This window comes from Gorilla gorilla, chromosome 5 (genome assembly GCF_029281585.2).
Source record: "Gorilla gorilla gorilla isolate KB3781 chromosome 5, NHGRI_mGorGor1-v2.1_pri, whole genome shotgun sequence".
In the NCBI taxonomy this organism is placed as follows: Eukaryota; Metazoa; Chordata; class Mammalia; order Primates; family Hominidae; genus Gorilla; species Gorilla gorilla.
Window position 1 is genome coordinate 185,611,054 of NC_073229.2, and position 19,160 is coordinate 185,630,213.

The 19,160-nt window shown below is 43.1% G+C and overlaps 1 protein-coding gene and 1 long non-coding RNA gene across 6 annotated transcripts in view; one reads left to right on the top strand and one right to left on the bottom strand.

The window, feature by feature from the left end:
- The window catches only part of AGPAT4 (1-acylglycerol-3-phosphate O-acyltransferase 4), a 146,693-nt gene extending 145,822 nt beyond the window's left edge, over positions 1-871 (bottom strand). For 2 of the 5 annotated variants that reach the window (XM_055391403.2, XM_055391401.2), the window contains exon 1: positions 676-871. The gene's annotated coding sequence lies outside the window, so the exon portion shown is untranslated. Of the gene's footprint in view, positions 1-98; positions 299-675 lie in introns of those variants that run through there. The other 3 variants (XM_031012258.3, XM_063707989.1, XM_031012257.3) reach the window with 2 other exon arrangements.
- Positions 58-18,636, top strand: LOC129534418 (uncharacterized). The gene is made up of 5 exons (XR_008681018.1): positions 58-192; positions 4,746-4,947; positions 10,593-10,658; positions 11,604-11,761; positions 18,395-18,636. It is a non-coding gene; the product is annotated as an uncharacterized lncRNA (long non-coding RNA).
- Positions 18,637-19,160: the final 524 nt, after the last annotated feature.

Genomic DNA, 19,160 nt, shown 5'->3' on the forward strand with positions numbered 1-19,160 from the left:
ATCCAGCCCAGGAGAGAAAAATATGATAGGAAGAGGAATGCAAACATCAGCCACACCCAGCGGAGAAGGTGCCTGCGAACGGCACCAGGACCACATACCTCCTTCCTGGCAGCCTTTGGCACATGGACTTAGAAACCAGAAGCTGAGATGGAGCCGGCTGGGTTCAGAAATTGCCACTAGTTTATAAGAGCTGTAAGTCAGCCAACACTGGAAAGAAAAAGCGAGACTCCACCCATGGGGTGGACCCTTCAGGAAGAAAAAAAAAAAAAGTGGTCCTCAGCTGACGTCTCTCCCCACCCATGTCACTTCCTTTTAAAGCTACAAGTTAGCAGTTGCCGAGAGGGAAGAGCGAGCCGGTGTAATATGAGTCACTCCCTTCCCCTTCCAATTAGTGTAAGGCAGTGCTTCAGTTGGCTTCACGTTTGAAATCGCTTTTGAAATCTGGCTCGGGAAGCTGCCAGGATAAAAAAAAAATCAAAGCCCCCTAGAAGTGGCCTTGCTTTCTCTCCCCTTTCTCCCAAATCCTGTTGCATCCCTGCGCCCAAACGGCTCCTCCAACCTCAACCCAGACTCCGGCTCCGTCTGTGTTGCAACCTGGAAATTGTCCTCAGTTGGCTCATTTTTAATTCAGCAAGCGTAGGATCAATATGCCCACCCTCAAAACTCTCCCCTCACCTCTCCTCGGTCCGCTGTGCTGGAAGGAGATTGCGTTGTACTCAGAAGAGTCCAAAAGCATCTTAAACAAAATAAGCCTCAGCACTCAAGAGATTGAGATGTTAAGAACTGGGCTGAAAGAAGCTTGGAGGTCGATTGATGTATTTTCTGTTTTCAAACCCTAGCACCATGGTTGATTACCACTGCACAGGCGTGCACAGGCATGCACACACATACTGTCGCATGCTCACATGCACGTGGCATTTACACAGGTGTATCAGAGAGGGTCTGGGCAGACCTTTATAGTAAAACAGTGTCGTCACAATTTTTAAAAAGGGTGGGCTGTTGAAAGTCCAGAAATGCCAGGATCTAGAAAATTATTTCAATTTCAAAATACTGAGGTGTATTCCTTTCAAATGTCCACTATTACAGCCATTGTCAAAATAATATTTAAGTATTTACTTGACTCCTGGGTTAACCTTGTTCTTTAGATGTTTATAATCTATAAAGGAAAAATACATGTGCTCACAAATAGCCCAAGCACATTGCAGAATTACTAACAGCTATGCAAGTGTCAAAACCAGTGTGTCATGAAGACAGAATAGAAAGTGCTTTTTTGATTGCGATGGGGGAAGGCATTGATCATTCAGGAAACAGGGTTTGGAGTGGGTCCTACAGGAGGTGGCATTTTTCTTGTCTGTGATGAGAGACGGGGAGAGCGAAGCAGAATGTGGTGGAAGAGAAAGGATATGTGAGGCAAACAAAAAAAGGATCAGAACAGAAACCAATTTGTAGCAATAACTTGTTTTAATATCCATGTGAAAATAAATTTGACCACAGAGTAATGCTTATAAAAGATTTTTATAAAAAGTTCCTTGTAGTCATCATCTCTCACAACTTTTTGAACTATGTCTTATGACCCATGTGCTTCTAGATTTGGTGGAAACTTGAGTTTTTCAAAGTGTTTTTCAAGTAGAGTTACACTGTTTTTCACGGTTGAATTCTGAATGGTAATTTATTTCAAAACCTACAAATTGCATAAATTCCTGCTAATATTATAAGTGTGGTCAGTGATTTCAGTGGAAATTATGGGGAATTTAAAATTTAGACAATTGTAACTTTTATCCTGATCTCAGTACTTTAACATCCTCATTCCATTATTACATTACAATTATGATTATACTTATTATTGCTAACACTTTGCCTGTCTAGACAATGTTGCTCAGCCTCAGTTATCTCAGATATAGCTGAGAAATATGGGAGAAAAAGTTACTATTTCTAAAAATCTAACATAGAAATTCAAAATTCATGGATTAAATCCTATGCTTTTTTTGTGAGACAGAGTCTTGCTCTGTTGCCCAGGCTGGAGTGCAGTGATACGATCTCAGCTCACTGCAACCTCCACCTCCTGTGTTCAAGCAATTCTCGTGCCGCAGCCTCCCAAATAGCTGGGATTACAGACATACACTACCACACCCAGCAGATCTTTTGTGTTTTTGGTTGAGACGAAGTTTCACCATGTTGGCCAGGCTGGTCTCTAACTCCTGACCTCAGGTGATCCGCCTCCACCTCCCAAAGTGCTGTGATTACACACACACATTATTGAGTGCCATTTAGAGTCTATCCTTATGTGCCCTTATTTAGCTATTTCTATCTATACAAGGAATTGTGAATATTTCCAGGTCACAACGTAACAACTCAGTTCAATGAATGTTTATTGAGCATCCATGTTAGTTGCTGAAGATACAAAAACCCAGATAAGACATGGAAATGGCCCCAAAGTGCTCAAAGTCTTAGAAGGGAAAGCGAAATGTAAACAGTTAAAACACAATGGAGGCAATGATTGACATTTGTACAAGGTTCAGAGGTGGTTCGAGAATGGGAAAAGGAGAGGGAGGATACATCTACATAGTTTCCTAGCTAACAGTGGACTCTAAAAGGGGTGGAGGTGGACGGTATACTCATCGGTGAGATGGTAAGAAATAAATACTGGCAGTTGGAGAGAGGAGAAAAAAATTGAAAAGGAGACACAAATCATAAATTGGTAACCTAAAAAAAATATATAAGTGGTCCGTAAACCAAAGAGGCAACCTTACATAAAAATACAAATCACAAAGTAAGGATGTTATTTCTTTGCCTAGTCACTTGTCCAACACTCAAAAAGCCAGAACGTGCAGTGCAGAGAATGCAATGCCATGGGTTCTCTCTTCTGCTGGTGATGGCAAATTGATACAATCTCTGGAATTCAATTAAACAAGATTTTTCATGAGCCTTTAAAATGTTCATACCCCTTAATCCAATAATTCGACTCAGAATAATTTATACCAAGGACATAAGCAGAGATAAATTCAAAGATTTGGGAACATGTATATTCATCAGAGCCATTTATAATAGTAAAGTCTGGAAACCATCTGAGTGTTTGAAGTAGCAGGTTAGCTATGGAAATGATGTAATCTTCATATGATGAAACACTCTACAAAAAATTAAAATTCTGTGTTTGAAAGACCTAGGGAAATTCATGGTATCTTAAGTGTAAAGGGAACTAAACTATATATAAATTATGGTCCCCTTTTCGTGATTCTATAAATATATATTACAGTGTGTGTAGTGGGTTGAATAAGTGTCCCCCAGTGTCCCCCACAAATTCATGTTCACCCAGAACCTCACAATATGAATTTGTTTAGAAACAGAGTCTTTGCAGATGTTAATCAGCTGAGATGAAGTCATTCTGGATTAGGATGGGCTATAGACCCAATACCTGGTGTCCTTATAAAAAGAGGAGAGGATGCAGAAAGACACACACATAGAATAAGGCCATGTGATGGCAGAGGTAGAGATGGGAATTATGTGTCTATGAATCAAAGATTGCTGGCAAACACCAGAAACCAGGAGAGACGCATGGAACAGACTCTCTGAGAGCCTCCAGAAGGACCCAACCCTGCTGATGCCTTAATTTTAGATTCCTGGCCTCGTGAACTGTAAGAGAATAAATTTCTGTTGTTTTAAGTCACACAGTTTGTGCTAATTTGTGATGGCAGCTCTGGGAAACTTAATGCAGTGTGATGAAGATCATGAAACTGTTAATAATCATTACTTCTGGAGAGTGAGATTGAGGATGATTTTTATTTGCTTCTTTATATGTGATTGCACTTTGGAGAACTTTCTACAATGGATGAACACATGTGACTTTTACAGTAACAAGATTAGGACTAAAAACCAAATAACCTAGGTTTCTGAAACTGTTTCTGCAATTTAGAACAGACATAAACAATAATCAGTGATGCTTATGACACGGTGAGTCCTGAGGAGTAACATATTCTCAAAGCCCAGTGAGAGGTAGAATTCTGCATATCTCAGAAACTTCTTTAAACCTAAGTTTTGGTACTTAAAATGATGGCTATCACTTATCTGAAATGTGAACTTACACACTATGTATTAACTGTTGTGCTAGATAGTGGAGTCACTGATGGCATTGTTACAAATTGCCCATTCTGTTAGCACGATGTTATTACACATTAACAATATTTTTGCTTTATTTCCACTTGCCTCGTGTTGTGAACATTGATACAACATCCACACAAACCTATACACTGAGTTTAAAAATGTTCTCAAGTTATACAATATGAAGATATAGATTTGCAACTATGATGACCTCATTATGTGCTACATTGGAAATTGTGGCTGCTTAGAGGAGACAAAGGAAAATTGTAAATGCTAAAGTTAATTTGATATTTGGGGTCTATAATCTTATATTTAATAGTTATATATGTCAATAAAAACCCAATCAAGTTCTTAAAATGTTGTATGTTTTTATGACCAACAAACTCTTACGGCTCTCGTTATTATTACAATCATTTCAAGTACGATCAAAGAGGTGTAACATTAATATCATTGGGGAAAGTGCAGAGGAACTAAGAAAAATTTCCTCCTTTGCCAACAATGGTTATGACCTAAGTTATTCCCATAAGATGGATGTATTTACAGAACCTTCGTTTCTATTGATTAGCTCTCAATGAATCTTAACACTGAATTTTATGCTAAAAATTGTTCTTGATATTTACTTGGCTTTTTTCTCTTATTGCCATCTTCAGGTCAATTCAGCCCGCCTGAGATGGCCCCAGAAAGCCACCCACTACCCTGTCCTGAATTCAGGCAATGAGCAACTTGAAATCATACGATGCAGAAGCAAATCTACCACAACAGAAGGAACTGAATTCAAATCAATTAACGCATAACTGATTGGCAACAAATTGAAAAAGATACCAGTTTCACAACCTGATTTTAAAAGACAAGGTAATACGATGCCAATACTGAAACCTAGCACTTGTATTCTTCATAGCCAAGTGACAATAGAGCACATTAGTTCAAGTGGTATGTAACTTGGGATGATTTTTACTGTCATTGCATGGTATGTGATTTTTTTTTTTTTTTTTTTTTTTTGAGACGGAGTCTCGCTGTCGCCCAGGCTGGAGTGCAGTGGTGGGATCTCGGCTCACTGCAAGCTCCGCCCCCCGGGGTTCAAGCCATTCTCCTGCCTCAGCCTCCCGAGTAGCTGGGACTACAGGCGCCCGCCACGATGCCCGGCTAATTTTTTGTATTTTTAGTAGAGACGGGGTTTCACCGTGTTAGCCAGGATAGTCTCGATCTCCTGACCTCGTGATTCGCCCTCCTCGGCCTCCCAAAGTGCTGGGATTACAGGCATGAGCCACCGCACGCGGCCTATGTGATTTTTTTAAGAACAATTTTCGTAAGCATGCATTACTTTTACAAACAGAAAACTAAAGCTATATTTGTACCAGCCTGGGCAACATGGCAAAACCCTGTCTTTACAGAAAACACAAAAATTAGCCAACCATGGTGGTGCACACCTGTAGTCCCAGCTACTTGGGGGACCGAGGCAGGAGGATACCTGAGCCCTGGAGGTCAGGGCTGCAGTGAGCTGTGTTCATGCCACAGCACTCCAGCCTGGGTGACAAAGTAAGACCCTGTTTCAAAAAAAGAAAAAGCTATATTTATTTTCTAAAATAAGTATTTATTGTTATCCATTGTTGACATAATGCTTTTCTTTATTTGGTAGCTGTTATAGCTTACAGCATGATGGCACCTTGGAGGGTGGCCTAATTGGAGTGCGATCCTGAGCTAGCAGCATCAGTATCGCCTAGGAACTTGTTGGAAATGCAGAGTCTCAGGCCCCACCCCAGGTCTGGTGAATACATACTGCATTTTAACAACATCCCCAGAAGATTCACTAAAGTTTGAGAAGTACTCATGTCAATCCAAATCCCTCATTTAACAGAGGAGGGGTCAGAGCCAGGGAGGCTGGGTTTGCCTGTCCAGGGTCACACAAGTAACAGGAAGCAGCGCTGAACCAGACTCAGTGTTTAATGATTCTCACCACAGAATTCTTTCCACTGTATTTCCTAGGATTTCAGATCCAAAGGCAAGGCTGAAACAAAATTCTATTAACACGAAAGAGTAAAAAGAGAATTTCTACTTAAACTCATGATCATTCTACGAAGTGTCATTGAAAGTCCATCTGTAGTACATGCGTTTTGAGTTTATATAGAGAGAGTCAGTTTTACACCCAAAAAATAGCACTGAAATTAGGCAACTATCAGACAAAAGTTGGCAGAAGGTATAGGAGATCTTTTCTCCAGGATCGCTCATTTTATCTTGGTTTAAAGCCAAAGCTATGTCTAGTTCAATGAAACTTAGCTTCAAGATTGATTTGCAAGAGAGGCAGCAGAAAAGAAAAGGATCCCAGCTGGCCTCCATGTCTCTGCTCTTGCCCCCTCCAGTCTGCTTCTCACCCACAGCCTTTGCAAAAGTGAGTTTTGCAAAACAAAAATGAGAACATGCTGCTCTCCTCTCTGAATTTGGGTACCCCGAGAGTCCCCTGTATTCTTATAATAAATTCTACCATTAAGCTAGCTTTGTCATTTGCAACCAGAGTCCTAATTCTTAAGTTTTGGAGACTCACGTTCCTTATACACAAAATTCATGGGTCTAGTTGTGATGTTCAAATGAGACAGAATGTGTGAAGCACCAGAAATAATGTAGAACCTCAAAAAATGACCACTTTTTCCTCCTCCCTTCACCCCATCCATTAATATACAGGTAACTTTCAGATCTATATTTCCAGTTGGCATTTTTTCCCTAAACCTCAGACAGTTATCCAATAACCTGGTAAATATCTTCATTTATCTGTCCTAAAGGAAGCTCAAATTGAACAAGTCCAAAAACAAATCTTTTGGCCCCAACTTGGCCAGTTCTCTGAAGTCCAATTTCCCAACTTCCTAGTTCCACACTTTGGTGCAACTGATGACTTTGAAGTTATTTTCTATTCTTCCCTGTTCCTCTTGCTTCTTTTCCCCCCACCAACCCCTAAAGCATCCTATTAATTCTCTTCCCTCACAGCCCTCAAAGCATCCTGTTAATTCTCTTCTCAAAGATATTTCTCCACAGTCCTCTCCTCTCACCACCACTGCTCCTGGGTTAGTACAGGGCCCCTCTACTCTTGAATGACTTCAAAGAAACCTCTTCTTCTACTTTTTATTTCAGGAGAAAAGTCAAATTATTTAGAATGACATGCAAGACGTTTCATGATCCGGCTCTCTCTCTCTCTCTCTCTCTCTCTAGTTTCATCTCTTATCTCTTTCCATACTGTCTGAGTCCGTTTTTCACTGCTATAACCAGTTACTACAGACTGGATCATTTATAAAGAACAGGAGTTTACTTGGCTCACAGTTCTAGAGACTGCGAAGTCCAAGAGCATGGCATTGCATCTGGGAGAGTAAACCCATGGCAGAGGTATCACATTGTAAGGAAGCATGCACGAGAGACAGAGAGAAAATGAGGACCAAACTTATCCTTTTATCAGTATCCCACTCCCATGATAGCAAACCCACTCCCTCAAAACAGCATTAATCCATTTGTGAGACCATAGCCCTCATGACCTAATCACCTCTTCAAGGTCCCACCTTCCAGTTCTGTTACATGCCAGTTAAATGTCAACATTAATTTTGGTGGGAATGTTCACATCACAGCACATACTTTTCCAAGGACCACCCTTACCTCACCCCTCATCAGTTAGCTAACCTCCCATAGCCTTTAAGACTAGCTTACCATTCCCTCTAGGAAGCCCAACTCCTGCAAAGATAGTGTTGCCTTGTATCAATCTCTATTAATGCATTTCACACAATGGGATTTAATTGATTGTTTTTATATGTTTATTCCCTACTAGTTTGTGAGCGCAAGATACTTGTTTTCAAAGATCTGGAACAATAGAGTCCAATAAATGCTAATTAAATGAATGAACATTATCACTTGCATCTCTTTTTTTTTTTTTTTTTTTTTTTTGGTGAGACAGGGCCTTTCTCTGTTGCCCAGGCTGGAGTGCAGTGGCACAATCACGGCTCACTGCAGCCTTAATTTCTTCAGCCCAAGCAATCATCCCTCCTCAGCCTCCTGAGTAGCTGGGACTACAAATGTGAGCCAACATGCCTGGCTAATTTTTAAATTTTGTTTTTGTAGAGATGAGGTCTCACCATGTTGCCCAGTCATGTCTCGAACTCCTGGGCTCAAGTGATCCTGCTGCCTTGGCCTCTGAAATTGCTGGAATTACAGGTGTGAGCCACTGCACCCAGCTGTGTCACCTTTTACCAGGGGCACTTGGGACATTCTCTTTCCACTCCTATAACTCAAATGAGTTTCTTTTAGACATCACTTTTATTCTTAGTTTTTATATATTATACGTACATTTAAGAAAAAGTTTTAAGTCTCCATAAAATCATCTTTCTCCTTTTTCTTTATCACATTCTTTTCTAGTCTTTGTTTATATGCATGCATATTTTATTTAGCTATAATCATAGTGGATATAGAAAATTGTTACCATATTTTTACCTAGCGCAACCTAAACACAGTAACTTATCAGAATTGTCCTAATTATCTTCTCGATGTTTTTCAAGTACTCTACCTACTTAGCATATAGTATTTTTTTTAATTGTCCTCCTGTGGGATATTGCGCGTGGCCAGCCTTCACCTACTGTGGCTCATTCTTCAATGGCACTTGCTTCTATGTAATGGGCACTAAGCACTTTGTGTCAGATATATTTTTTTTTCTATTTTATAAATGAGGACCTGAAGCTTAGCTTTGTTTAGTCACTTCCTCCAGGTTAGCTAGTAAATATCAGAGGCAGGATTTCAAGTCGAGTGTGCCTAACTCAGAAGATCATATTCTTTACCTCTATAGTATACCACCATGACAACACACACATTTTTCTTCTTTTGGCTAAATTTCTAAGATGAAGTCCCAGAAGAAGAGGGTTTTGTGACTAATTACATGCACTACTGAATGTACCAATACTCGTCACCACTTTGCTAATGCCTTAAAAATGTTTCGAAAATTTTACAATTTTGATGAACATCAATTTTAATTTTTGTACCTTACATGTGAAGTTTAAGGTCTTTCAAAGTGTTTATCTATCTTATCATTTATATTTATTATTGTGTAAAACCTATTCTTATTCTTTACTTATTTATTTATTTATTTATTGGAGACGGAGTCTCACTCTGTCACCCAAGCTAGAGTGCAGCGGTGTGATCTCGACTCACTGCAACCTCCACCTCCTAGCTTCAAGCAATTCTCCTGCCTCAGCCTCCCAAGTAGCTGGGATTACAGGCGCTTGGCACCACGTGCAGCTAATTTTCGTATTTTTAGTAGAGATGGGGTTTCACCATGTTGGCCAGGCTGGTCGTGAACTCCTGACCTCAAGTGATCCACCCACCTTGGCCTCCCAAAGTGCTGGGATGACAGGCACGAGCCACAGCACCCAGCCACCAGCAAACATTAGAAAAGATGGTCAACCTCACTTGAACACATCCATCAGAATGATTCAAATACAGAAGATGAAATACACCAGCTGTGGCAGGAATATGAAGCAACTGGAGTTCACATTTCTGGAGCAAAGAAAAGGAACGCAGCTTGTGTGGGAAAGTCATGCAATGGGTTCTCTTAAAGTTGAAGATAGGCATACCTGTGACCTGGCACTTCCACATTTAAGCACACACCATTATAAACAGCACTGGGCCGGGCTCTATGGCTGATGCCTGTCATCCCAGCACTTGGCAGGCCAAAGCAGGCAGATCACTTGAGGTCAGGAGTTCAAGACCAGCCTGGCCAACATGGCGAAAACCCATCTCTACTAAAAATACAAAGAAAATTAGCTGGGCATTGTGGTGCATGCCTGTAATCCCAGCTGCTCGGGAGGCTGACACAGGAGAATCGCTTGAACCCAGGAAGCAGAGGTTGTGGTAAGCTGAGATCGTGCCACTGCACTCCAGCCTGGGCGACAGAGTGCAAACAACTGCAAACAAACTGATATTCATAAAAACTAGAACAAGTAAATAAATTGTGGTATACTTATGCTATAAGACACTACTCAGCAATGAAAATGAATAAAACTCAGCTAAATGCAACAACATGAAAAAATATCACAAATATAATTTGGACCCAAAGAAGCTAGACACCAAAAATGATCACTCTATGATTCCAAGAGAAGTTTAAAACTGGGGACAATGAGTCTATGTGTCAAGATAATGTTACAAATCTTTGTGGTTACCTTTGGAGATGCAGGTGGGGTGGGGAGTGGGAGGGGTAGGAAGGGGACTTCGGAGGTGCTGTAATATTCTCCTTCGTGTTTGGGGTCGTCATCACATGCTGTATGCACTTTGGGGAAATTCATTGATATGTGTACACTTATGGTCTGTGCCCTTTTTTGTATTCATGTGATTTCAATAAAAAAGCTAAAAAGAAAAATTATTCACTCCAACTTCTCCATCTGTTGTCCAAGAGAAAACTCTAGATCTCCCTCCAAAACAACAGATTTTAGTCTCTCCCAGTCCCATACTAATTTTGAAATATATTTCTCTTTATTCAGGTTACCCAGGAATGAAATTGATTCTAGCTTTGGTTTCTGAAAAGGGCCTCATGAACACTGTCATAGGTAAGCCTGGCCTATGTGATATGATTGGCATACACTATAATAGTTTGCATTTGTTGAGACAACCTTTGCCATTATTCTGGTTTTTTTTTTCACCTGGATCTGTTTGGACACCTTTCCTTATTATAACAATACGTCATATAATTTAGTATTCTTTTTAACAGTAAAAAGTATATTTTATCAAGCCTTTGCTACTTGATACTTGAGATGAAGGCTCACTGCAGTCTCAAACTCCTGAGTTCAAGCAATCCTCCCACCTCAGCCTCCCGAGTAGTTGGGACAACAGGCACACGCCACCAGGCCCAGCTAACCATACCTGGCTAATTTTTCTAGTTTTTTTGTTTTTATTTTTTTGTAGAGACAAGATCTTGCTATTTTGCCCAGGCTGTTCTCAAACTCCTGGGCTCAATCGATCCCCCCACCTCTGCCTCCCAAAGTGCTAGAATTACAGGCATGAGTCACTACACCTGGCCTGAATTTCTTTCTTTCCTGGGACAATTGTTACATTGTTTTCTTAGAACCCAGCATCTAGGAAATGGGAAGATGTTTGTCTAAATGCATAAACTCAGTTAAAAAATGAGTAAGTTCTGAAGACCTGACGTACAGCATAGTGACTACAGTTAATAATGCATTCTATGCTTGAAATTTGCTGAGAGTAGACCTTAAGCGTTCTCACCACAAAAATAGGAATTATGTGAGGTGATGGATATATTAACTAACTTGGTTGTGGTAAGCATTTTACAATGTATTCATATATCAAATTTTTTTTTGTCAATTATGCCTCAATAAAGCTGAAAAACAACACAAAAACCCAGCAGTCGGCTTAAATCCCAAAGAATGAGAGTCTCTGCAGTTTATTGTATACTCACCCTGTTCCGGGAAGAACAAATAGAAACATATGCTAAGTATATTGCATACATATTTCATTTGTTTTTGTGTTTCACAAAGCTATGCTTTGATATAGCATCACTGATTTATGGAAGAGGAAACTGAGGCTCAGAGAGGTTGAGAACTTCCTTCAAGGAGAAGCAGAACTGGACCTAACTCCAGGGCAGTTAGGCCCTAACCCTAAGAAGTTCTCAGAGAGGCTGAGAATTCCTACAATGGTAAGTAGACCTGGACCTAACACCGGGGAAGTTAGACTGTAAAGCCTGTTACCTCGGGCACCATGTTCCCTTCCCTGCTCCACCTTCTCACTAAGTAGATTCAGGGGTTTGTCTCCCTTGCATTTTCTTTTTTGTCCAGATGCACAAGTCATTTTAGCAAGCAATCTTGATAATTTCCTCTCTTATTTCATCCCCCAAAACATGACATTCCAAGGATCCTCCAGAACTAAAACTGACAACTTCAGAAAATACCTGTGATGGTCAGGCATAGGGGCTCATGCCTGTAATCTCAGCACTTTGGGAGTCTGAGGTGGGCGGATCACTTGAGGTCAGGAGTTCGAGACCAGCCTGGCCAACATGGGAAAACCCTGTCTCTACTAAAAATACAAAAAAATTACCGGGACACGGTGGCGTGTACCTGCTACTCAGGAGTAGTTCCAGCTACTCAGGAGACTGAGGCAGGGGAATTGCTTGAAGCTGGGAGGTGGAGGTTGCAGTGAGCCGAGATCGCAGCACTGCACTCCAGCCTGGGGGACAGAGCAAGACCCTGTCTCAAAATAAATAAATAAATAAATAAATAAATAAATAAATAAATAAATAAGAAAGAAAATACCTGTGGTGAGCCAAGTAACCATGCTTGTAGCCCCAATCGCAGCAAGATTGATTTCAGTGTATTCTGTTGGTGCTTGTGGCTCCCCGTGGGTGCCTTGGCCTCTTACATGTGAATATAGAGCCACAAATCCCAAGAACAAATAGCTGTGACACTGATGACTGGCCTAGAGAAGGCTTGTCTCTGGAAAAGGCTGAGGTGGCTCAGTGGTGAGATGTCACTCTTTCCTGGGGAGTCCACCTAGCTGGAGGTACAGGGCAACCCCTCTTCCAGCTGCATTTAACTGTGAGGGACGGAGGAGGCTGGTGGGGAGAAGAGTCAACGGTTAACTTCTACAAACGATTTCACCCAGTGCCCAGGAAAAAGCAGGTGTTTCCTGCAAGCAGCTTAGTTTGCACAAGCCTCATTCATTCATTCATTCATTCATTCCACACACATGTGCCTGCTGGGAGGCAGGCCCTCTTCTGGGAGCCTGGCATTCTTCAGGGAACCCAACAAAGATTCTGGGCATTATGGACTTTCCTTTCTAGTGAGAAGAGACTGAAAACAAAGGACAATTATAATGAAGAAATTGCCTAACAAGTTAGACATTGATATTTATGGAAGAATGAAAAAGAGTTGGGAAGGAGTATCAGAGTCCTGGGAGGTGAGCAGTTTGGAAGGTGAATAGGTCAGTGATGAGGTCAGCACTGGCCTCACTGAGGTGAGGTTTGAGCAGCGATTTGGGGGCAGGCAGGAGCTATCTCCATGATGCACACCTGAGCCAAGAGCATTCCGGGAGGAAGGAAGGAGCCAGGGCCACAGCTCCGCAGCAGGAACATGCTGGCTGGCGGGAGCACCCAGGAGGCTGCGGGAGAGGGAGTGGTCTGGAGGAAGAGTGGAAGAGTTAAGGTTCCAGAGACCACAGAGTCACAGGGGCTTTGCAGGATGGGGCAAGGACCTTGGGCTTTTACACCGAGTAACATGGGGACCTGCTGCAGGGCGATGGGCTGAAAAGTGACATGGCATGAGAAATGTTTTCAAAGACTCATTCTGGCTGGCATGTTGAGAAAAAAAAACCATGTGAGGCACAGGACAATGCAGGGAAAGGAATGGGAGGTGGTTGCAGTGACCAGCAAGAGGCACTATTAGTGTAGCCCAGGAGGACCAAGGACCTCCTGGCAGACTGGATATGGATATGGGGTGTGAGAAGAACAGAGTCAAGGCTGAGTGCAAGGCTTGTGGGTGAGCAGCTGGGGGGACGAGACTACCTGTGAGAACGGCAAGGAATTGGGGGAACAATGAGTGTTGTTTTTGACATGTTCAGGTTGAGACACCTATTCATTACCCAAGTGGCGATGGGCTGGAGGCAGCAGGAGTCTGCAGTTCAGGAGAGAGATCTAGGCTAGAGATAAACATTTTCAGAAGAGTCACCATAGATGGTATCACCTTGAAACTGAAATCATGGCAGGATTACCTGATGAAACCCAGCATGCCCAGAGACATTTGGACTCAGACAAATAGTGAATACTCTTTAGCATAAGTATGTCTTGTGCAATTTTTACTTATTAACTAAGTAAATATTTGGGGCCATGCAATATTTGGGACATGCTTATGCCATAAAACTCTTTGTCGTTGATCTGAAATTCGATGTCACTATGAATAGGAGGGCTGGATTTTTATTTGCGGATGCTGGCAGTGCTGCCTTGGGACAGAGAGCAGGCAGGGCAGGGGTCTGAGGATGGAAACCCGGGCTCTGCAGCACTCAGAGGAGGGAGAAGAGAAGGAACAAATGAAGGAGTCTGAGTGATGAATGAGGCAGAGAAAATGATCCTAGAGTAGGGCATCTTGCATCCCTGGGTTGGGGGTAAAGAGCGTTACAGAGGAGGCAGTGATCTGCAGGCCTCCAGTCAGACAAGGACTGGAGTTAACTGTCCGATTTGGCAATGGGGAAACCATTGGCCACCCTGACAAGGCAGTTGCCTCCCAATAGCCTGAGCATTTTGGGAGCTCTGTGTTTGCTGCAGCAGGGGCCCGCAATACTCTGAATTAGTTCATCCACACTCAATTGGTAAAAGCATTCAAGGTGAGTTTCACCTTTGTGCTCACTGTAGAATCTTTTTTTTTTTTTTTTTTTTCCAGATAGAGTCTCACTCTGTCATCCAGGCTGGAGTACAGCGGTGCAGTCTCGGCTCAGTGCAACCTCCACCTCCCAGGTTCTAGCAGTTCTCCTTCCTGAGCCTCCTGAGTAGCTGGGACTACAGGTACATGCTGCCACGCCCAGCTAATTTTTTTGTATTTTAGTAGAGACGGGGTTTCACCATGTTGGCCAGGCTGGTCTCAAACTCCTGAGCTCAGGCAATCCACCTGCCTCGGTCTCCAAAGTGCTAGGATTACAGGCGTGAGCCACTGCACCTGGCTTTTTTTTTTTTTGAGACAGAGTCTCACTCTGTCACCCAGGATGGTGTGTAGCGGCACAATCTTGGCTCACTGCAACCTCTGCCTCCTGAGTTCAAGCGATTCTCCTCCCTCAGCCTCCTGAGTAGCTGGGATTACAGGCACAAGCCACCACCCCGGCTAATTTTTGTATTTTTAGTAGAGACGGATTTTGTCATGTTGGCCAGGCTGGTCTTGAACTCCTGACCTCAGGTGATCCGCCCACCTCGGCCTCCCAAAGTGCTGAGATTACAGGTGTGAGCCACCTTGCCCCACCTGAATCTTTCCATCTTGAAGAGGCCCTAGGGGAACACAATCAGTGGATTTTTCAATGGATTCACCACTAGCATCCTTCAGAAAAGGGCAGCCTTGCATATGGGTGAGGAATTGAGTAGATAAATGGTAAAGTGCACTGATAAAAATAGGGAACTGGCTGTGCAAGGTGGCTCACACCTGTACTTTCAGCCCTTTGGGAGGCCAAGGTGGACGCATCACTTGAGGTCAGGAGTTCAAGGCCAGCCTGGCCAACATGGTGAAACTGCGTCTCTACTAAAAGTACAAAAATTAGCTGGGCATAATGGCACATGCCTGTAATCCCAGCTACTCAGGAGGCTGAGGCAGGAGAATCGCTTGAACCCGGGAAGGGAAGGTTGCAGTGACCCGAGATTGCGCCATTACACTCCAGCCTGGGTGACACAGCAAGACCACACACACAAAAAAAATAGGAAACTGACTGACGATAAAACTGGAGGAGTTTCCCACAGGGAGCAGCAGAAGTGAGGCCCATCTGGAAACTGGAGTTTGCAAGAGCAGGAGGAGCTGGAGGTGCCCACCACCTACAACACACCAGAGCCACCTTCCAAAGCTCAAATCCAACATCTATTTTTCTGGAAAAAGTAAGCATTGCTGGTACCACGTGAATCTTCTACATCTTTTAAAATATAGTTGTTTCCGGCCAGGCGCAGTGGCTCACGCCTGTAATCCCAGCACTTTGGGAGGCTGAGGTGGGCAGATCACTTGAGATCAGGAGTTCAAGACCAGCCTGGCCAACATAGCGAAACCCCGTGTCTACTAAACGTACAAAAAAATTAGCCGGGCATGGTGGCATGCGCCTGTAAATCCAGCTACTCGGGAGGCTGGGGCAGGAGAATTGCTTGAACCTGGGAGGCGGAGGTTGCAGTGAGCCAAGCTCCCACCACTGCACTTCAGCCTGAGTGACGGAGTGAGACTGTCTCAAAAAAAGAAAAGAAAGAAAAGAAAATTAGCCTGGGAGCACATATGTACACAACTGCAAATTATCTACTTGCCTTTAAAAAAACGTTTACTCTCACAATGTTGTGACTACTATAGAATCCATGTACTTAATTAAGTCTAAATTCATTTGGTTATCATGAGTTATCCCCCTAAAAAACTCAATGACATAACTTTGAAAAATAATTTGCATAGAGCTCTATAAGCAAATTATTACATGACTATTTATGAAAGCGTTTTGTGTATTGCACATTTAATCAGAAAGGGGTGTCTGGTTAACCATGCTGCTGGTTCTTTAAAAAAATAATGTTTGGTCAAACACAGTGGCTCTCACCTGTAATCCCAGCACTTTCGGTGGCCAAGGCAGGAGCATCGCTTGAGCCCAGGAGTTTGACACCAGCCTGAGTAACACAGTGAGAGTCTGTCTCTACAAAATAAAATGTAATTAAAAATAATTATTTTTGATTTAAATGGAAAATATTACATATTTATAAATTGTTTGTGAAAACTTATTCTGGTACTGAAGCTAATGTGTCTAATGTATGCTTTCCAATGTTCTGTGATTTTTTTTTGAAATAAGTATTATTTACTCTTTGTTATCTGCCTAATAGTAAAGTGGTGAGGCCCTATTCCACACATTCTGTGACTCAAACTTTTCGTTTCTATTAAAGCAGTGGCTATAAAACTTCAGAATACACTAGAATGTCCTGGAGGGCTTGTTAAATCACAGAGTTTCTGACTCTGTAAGTTGGCAGGGGGAATTCTGAGAATTTACCTTTCTAAGTTTCCAGGTGATGTACCTGGAGAATGACTGTATTAGAGCATATTTACTAAAAAGTTCCCCACACAGGGCCAGGTGCCGTAGCTCAAGCCTGTAATCACAGTACTTTGGGAGGCCAAGGCAGGAAGATCACTTGAGCCCAAGAGTTTGAGACCAGCCTGGGTAGCATGGGGGTAGACCCTGGGTAGCATAGGGAGACCAACAAAAATAAAAAACTAGCCGGGCATGATGTTGCACACCTGTGGTCCCACCTACACAGGAGGCTGAGGCATGAGGATCACTTGAACCAGGAGGTCGAGACTACAGTGAGGCATGATTATGCCACTGACCTCCAGCCTGGGTGACAGTGAGACCCCTGTCTCAAAAAAAAAAAATCCACACCCACAAATAAAGTTCCCCACACAGAACCATGCAGGGGCCATGAGGAACATCTGTCCCCATTTCCTGCTTTACGGATGAGAAAACCATGATGCAGATAACCATGACGAATAAATGTCAGCATCGCTCCAGGGTCCATGTCCAATCTCCCAGAATTCCAGAGGAGCTCATTGCCATTTCCATCCACTGACATTTCCCTCATATCTGTTCCAGGCAGAGAGGAACTAATTTTTTTTTTTTTAAATCTCTCTTAGTCAAAAGGGAACCTATTTTTAAATATGTTTAAATTATGCAAGTTTGTTCTTTCTTTTGATAATAGGCAGAAAGGAGTTTGAATCAGGGCTAGAAGAAAGAAATAGCCTTTGTAAATATCAAGGACTTTCACGTTTCTGGCTATCCTTCTTTGAACTGGAACCTCAGCCTTGCTTCTCCATCTGAATTAGATAAGCCACACCTTTGATGCCCATGGTCCTTTGGGAAGTTCCTCCCCACAGACCCCTGGGGAGGTGCCGTGAAAAAATCCTAGCCGCTCTCACACACGGCTGCTAATGTCTTGGCCTGTATGACTTTGTCCCTCTGATTAGAGGAAGGGGCTCACTCCTGTCACCAGGGAAGGCATTTGGCTGCTCCCTGAGCCCTCCCAGGACCACCAGAACTCTACAAACCTGCCCCAATCCCCGCTGCCTGGCCCCCACCCAGGCACCCCTACTCAGGTCCTGGTGGCTTGGGGAACCCTGGGAGGTCCCCATGGACATGGGGCACTCATTTCCCCCATGCTGGGATATCCACCTATCTGGGGGGTTCTGCTGCCCCCAGTCAAGGTTCCACACAGGAGGCTGATGCAACAGGCAGTAGGTCTCCTTTGACACCCTCGAAAGAGCCTTTGCGAAAATTATAACTAAGGAAATGATGACAGTGAAAGAGATCAGACCTAATTGACTCCATCTTGTTTGCAACCATTAAGCTGTCCCTGTCCATTCTTGGGCATAGGCCGAACTAACTTTGGGAAGGAATTCAGTTCATGGCTTGACTCTGAAACAAAATAGATAACGGCCCTTTCCTGAAAAGACCACCTTTTTATCTGGGGACCAGTCTGTCTTTGCAGGACTAACAAATGAGTTACAATATTAGAAATTATGGTTTAGGGGTCATGTAACCTCTGGCTCCAAGAGCCTGAACCTCCCCAAATTGTTCTCAGGGATAACATCATTATTGTAAAACCTAAGATCACTGCTTGAGATATTTTGTGGACCCTACTCTGGATGGATCAACTAACATCACCCAGTCCTGTAATCTGAACCAGCTCTGCCATCGCACCCGGGAACAGAAGACAGTAAGGAAACCTCACTTCGACCTCTTGTGAATCCATCTGCAACCTGACCAGTCAGCACTCCCCACTTCCTAAGCTCCTACCCACCAAATTGTCTTTAAAAACTCTGATCCTGGAATGCTCAGGGAGACTGATTTGCATATCTATAAACTCTGGTCTCCTGCACAGCAGGCTCTGCGTGAATGACTTTCTCCATTACAATTCTCCTGTCTTGATAAATCGGTTCTGGGCAGTGGGCAAGGTGAACCCATTTAGCAGTTACAATTTTGGGGGCTCATTTGGGATTGCCCTTGGCTGCCCATGGTTTGGTAGCCCCCCTCTGGCAATGGATCCAGAGGCCAGCCCAAGCAGGTACCTAGTTCTCTTGAACTGGGGGCTGACTCTGGAACCGGCCTCTACCAGCGGAGCACTGCTGACCCAATGAACATGGATTTAACTGTAATGGAAAAATAATTCTGGGGAAACATCCCATAACTGTAGCCCTATCACAGGGTGTCTGCCTGTAGCCCCATTGCGGGTGTCTGTCTGTAGCCGCATGGTGGGGTGTCTGATTTGGTGAGTATCCTCGATGCTGCCAACAGCCTCTTCCTTCTCCTGATTTGTTGGCGTCTCTGGAGGTGCTGCTGTCTCTTGG